Genomic DNA, 4,914 nt, shown 5'->3' with positions numbered 1-4,914 from the left:
TTTTCCCAAGGTCACTTTATGATCTAAGTTTAAATGTCCCTCTATCTCTTACAAAGTTTGACAGACACGTTGGTTTATAGAAGTCAGCACTATTCAGGTTGACATTGCCTCTGCAAAACATACTAAGTTGACTGCTCGAGATAGCTTAATAGTGCTCCTAGAAACAGGCTTACTATTCAAGATGATTTTCTTTTTATATGAAGACATTGGATATTAAAAAACACAGTTTCCTCGGGGTGCCTGGCTGGCTCAGTCATTAAGCGTCTGCCTTCAGCTCAGGTCATGATCCTGGAGTCCTGGGATCAAGCCCCGCATAGGGCTCCCTGCTCAGCGGGAAGCCTGCTTCTCCCTCTCTCACTCCCCCTGCTCATGTTCCCTCTTCTCACTGTGTTTCTCTCTGTCAAATAAATAAATAAATAAATAAAATCTTTAAAAAAAAATACAGTTTCCAGTTTCCTTACTCGCTTGGAGTCATCCGAAGTTCCCACTCAGCACAAAATAAAAACTGAAAATAGTTAAAATTATAACTTTACATACTGCCTCAGTATAATTTTTATTTCATAGTGCCTTTTAATTAAATAATGGTACTGAGGGGCGCCTGGGTGGCTCAGTGGGTTAAGCCGCTGCCTTCAGCTCAGGTCATAATCCCAGGGTCCTGGGATCGAGCCCCGCGTCGGGCTCTCTGCTCAGCGGGGAGCCTGCTTCCTCCTCTCTCTCTGCCTGCCTCTCTGCCTGCTTGTGATCTCTGTCTGTCAAATAAATAAATAAAATCTTTAAAAAAAAAATAATGGTACTGAGCCTGTAACTATTTGGATTGAGACATGTTGGTAGATTCACATCACTAGAGTCTCCTTTATGAGACTGTCAATGGGAGCTAGGGCCTCATTTGTTTGTTTACTCCTCACTCCTATTTAGCTGCTCTTCTCATTTCTTAAGAGGTTTTAGTAAATATTTATTAAAAATTTCTAGTCACATATCCCAATCCTGTCCCTCTTTCAGAGAACGTCAGTGAAACCTGTTTCCCAGATTAGAAAACATCAGGTTCTGATGAGTCTGATAGCATGGAGGAGCTGTCATGTATGTTATGCTTTCTACTGAATTCTTTATTACTCTCTCATTTCAGTTTGGGACATTGGTATTTATTTCCATTTTACAGATTAAAATAAAAGCAGCAAAAAGAAGCTCAAAAAAGCTGCTAAAGGTTAACAAAATGATTAGTTTAGAGCTGGTTCATTTTTCTTGCTCTCCTATAATCCTGTGTTATAGGAAACTATAATGTAGTTATTCTTTCCCGTATTGATATTTAGATGTTGGAGGATGTTTATTTTGTAAATTACACTTCAGTGAGTAACTTTAAATATCTCCTTGGGAATATACCTGTAAGTGGAATTAATGAGTCAGCTTCACACTTTTTATAATATGGATTTATACTCCCAATGGCAGCGAATGAAATTTCCTCTTCACAGTCTTGATAATTTTTTTATAAGTTTAATATTTGCTTGTCTTTTGGCAGGGAAATGTCTCATTGATTTACTTTATATTTTTCTGATTCATGTGAATTGAGAATCTTTTTTTTTAAAGATTTTTTTTATTTTACAGAGAGAGAGAATGGGTATGAGTTGGGAGAGAGGTAGAGGGAGAGAGATAGAATCTCAAGCAGACTCTGCGCTGAGCTCAGAGCCCACGTGGGGCTCAGTCTCACAACCCTGAGATCATGACCTGAGCTAAAATCAAGAGTCAACCATGTAACCTACTGAACCACACAGGCACCTCTGAATTGAGCATCTTTTCATAATTTTATAGGTTATGCTGCTTTCCTTTTCCTTGAGGTCCCTGTTTATACCTTTTGCCCAATTATCTGTTATGTTGTTCATTTTTTTCTTATTAATGCAATAGTTTTTTTTTTTAATATTCTGGATGCTAATCCTTTTTTCATTGCATTTGTTACTGATATAGTCTTCCATTTGTGCTTTTATTTAAATCTTTTAATGATGCATTTTGCCATATAGGTTCTAATTTTGAAGTATTTGTCCTTTGTTTTCTGCCTTTATTTCCTCATCTAAGATCATTATTCCTATCCAGTATATAAAGAGATCCTAGACCAAAGATGTCCTATATCTTATATTTTCCTCTAGACATACAGCTTTGCTTTTGGCATTTGATCAGTCTCAAATTGATTTTGGTAACACTGTAAGGTACAGGTTGTTCCCTACTGATTTGCAATATCAACTTTTTTAAAGTATCATTTATTTAGCATATAAGCTTTCTTTCTTTTTTTTTTTTTTTAAAGATTTTATTTATTTACTTGACAGACAGAGATCACAAGTAGGCAGAGAGGCAGGCAGAGAGAGAGAGAGGGAAGCATGCTCCTTGCTGAGCAGAGAGCCTGATGTGGGGCTCGATCCCAGGACCCTGGGATCATGACCTGAGCCGAAGGCAGAGGCTTTAACCCACTGAGCCACCCAGGTGCCCCTAGCATATAAGCTTTCACATATGCCTGGGCTATTTCTGAATTATTTACCCTATTTCATTGGTATATTTATCTTTCCCTGAACCAATACTATGCTATCTGAATTATGGTAGCTTTATCATTCATCTTGACATTTGATACAGTAAATATGTCATTCATTTTTTTTTTTAAGATTTTATTTATTTATTTGACAGACAGAGATCACAAGTACACAGATAGAGAAAGAGGAGGAAGCAGGCTCCCTGCTAAGCAGAGAGCCTGATGCAGGGCTCGATCCCAGGACCCTGGAATCATGACCTGAGGTGAAGGCAGAGGCTTTAACCCACTGAGCCACCCAGGTGCCCATATCATTCTTGTTTTAACATTGTTTTGGCTACTCTTGGCCTTTACTATTCAATTTGAATTTGGAGGTAAACTTTAGACATTTTTTATAAATTCCAAATTCATTTTGATTGAAATTTACATTAAACTTATAGAGAAATTAGGGATGAATTAACATATTTATTTTTGAATTTCATAACATGAACAAAATATAACTTCCCAGTTTGTGGGAAGTGTTGTTCTATGTGCTTTAGTGAAGATTTATACTTTAATTCATAAATACTTTTACAGCTTTTATAAATTTATTCATGAGCACTTTATACTTTTGTTGGTATTGTGAGGTGGTTTTTTTTTTTTTTAAAGATTTTATTTATTTATTTGTCAGAGAGAGAGAGGGAGAGAGAGCGAGCACAGGCAGACAGAATGGCAGGCAGAGGCAGAGGGAGAAGCAGGCTCCCCGCCAAGCAAGGAGCCCGATGTGGGACTCGATCCCAGGACGCTGGGATCATGACCTGAGCTGAAGGCAGCTGCTTAACCAACTGAGCCACCCAGGCGTCCCTGTGAGGTGGTTTTTAAAGTGCATTTTCTAAACAGTTGTAACTGCTGTAAAATATACTTTTGAATTTTATATGTCGATCATGTATTTAGCAGCCTTGTTATAGCCTCAGTTTAAATTTTAAGTTTTTTTTTTAATATTTTTTCTCACTTCCTATGTAAACAACCTTATTTTCAGACAATAATGATAATTCTGTTTCTCCTTTTACAATCTTTACACCTTTTCTCCTTTCCTTCCTCCTGAGGGGGTTCAGTCTCCCCAATGTAGACAATTTTGAAGTGAAGGCGTTTGAGACTGTGAGGGTTCAAGAGAAGATTTTGTCCCTCTCTTAACTATCTAGAAGAATCTAAATTGGGAATCTTTCCCAGAACAAGAATTATTACCAGAAATGAATTTTGTCTGAATGGCTTATCTGTATGGCAGGACAAACATCTAATTACCAAACATCTGCCCTTCTTAATGCTCTTTTCCCCTTTGAAGCTCCAGACCTCCATCCCATTCCCTAGCTCAGAATGGCATATATACCTAATTTTATTTTTCTGTCTTTGAACCTCTCATGTGTGTGGAGTTCCTATATGTATGAAATTAAATTTTATTCTTTTTTATTATTCTGTCTCATGTCAGTTTAATTCTCAGATCAGCTGGAAGAATCTTTGAAGGGTTGAAGAAGATTTTTTCCTCCCACATTCCTCTTCCTTTTTCCCTTTATTTCTTTCTTTCCTATTTTCCTTTCTTCTTTACTTCTTTCTTATTTTTCTCTTTCTTTTGCTTCTTTCCTCTCTTTCTCCTCCCTTTTCCTCCTCTCCTTCCTCCATTCTTCTTCTCCCTTCCCACTTCCTCTTTTCTTTCCCTCTCTCTGTACTGTGCTGCATAGGATTTTTGTATGATGTTGAATTTAGAAATTTAAAGGGAAAAGGAACTTGTTAGTTATAAGTTTTTGATAAATACTCTTTATCAAGTTAAAAAAGTTTTCTTCTGTTTCTAGTTCGATAAGTTTTCTAAAAAAAAGTATGAATGCTTTTGAATTTGATCAAAAGCTTTTCCTACATTTACTAAAATAATTGTTTGTTTTTATCCTTTAATTGCTATTGTGATGAATTACATTAAAATACTTTCTAATGTTGGGGCACCTGGGTGGCTCAGTGGGTTGGGCCTCTGCCTTCACGCAGATCGTGATCTCAGGGTCCTGGGATTGAGCCCCGCATCGGGCTCTCTGCTTGTCGGGGAGCCTGCTTCCCTTCCTCTCTCTCTGCCTGCCTCTCTGTCTACTTGTGATCTCTGTCAAATAAATAAATAAAATCTTAAAAAAATACTTTCTAATGTTAAGACATCCTTGCATTCCTGAGACAAACCCTACCTGGATGTTCAGCATTATTATTTTGTACATTGTTAGATTCTGTTTGATAGTATTTTATTTATAATTTTTCTGTTTATGTTTATACATGAGATTAGCTCATAATTTTTTTCTTTCTTACACTGTCCTTGTTCAGTTTTTGGTTCAGTGTTTTATCAAGCTTGTAAAAAGAGTTAGAGGAACTTCCAGCCCCTTTTTTATATTTTATGAAAC

Source organism: Enhydra lutris, unplaced genomic scaffold (genome assembly GCF_002288905.1).
Source record: "Enhydra lutris kenyoni isolate GAN:26980312 unplaced genomic scaffold, ASM228890v2 scaffoldscaffold13, whole genome shotgun sequence".
Classification (NCBI taxonomy): domain Eukaryota; kingdom Metazoa; phylum Chordata; class Mammalia; order Carnivora; family Mustelidae; genus Enhydra; species Enhydra lutris.
This window is presented reverse-complemented; position numbering follows the sequence as displayed.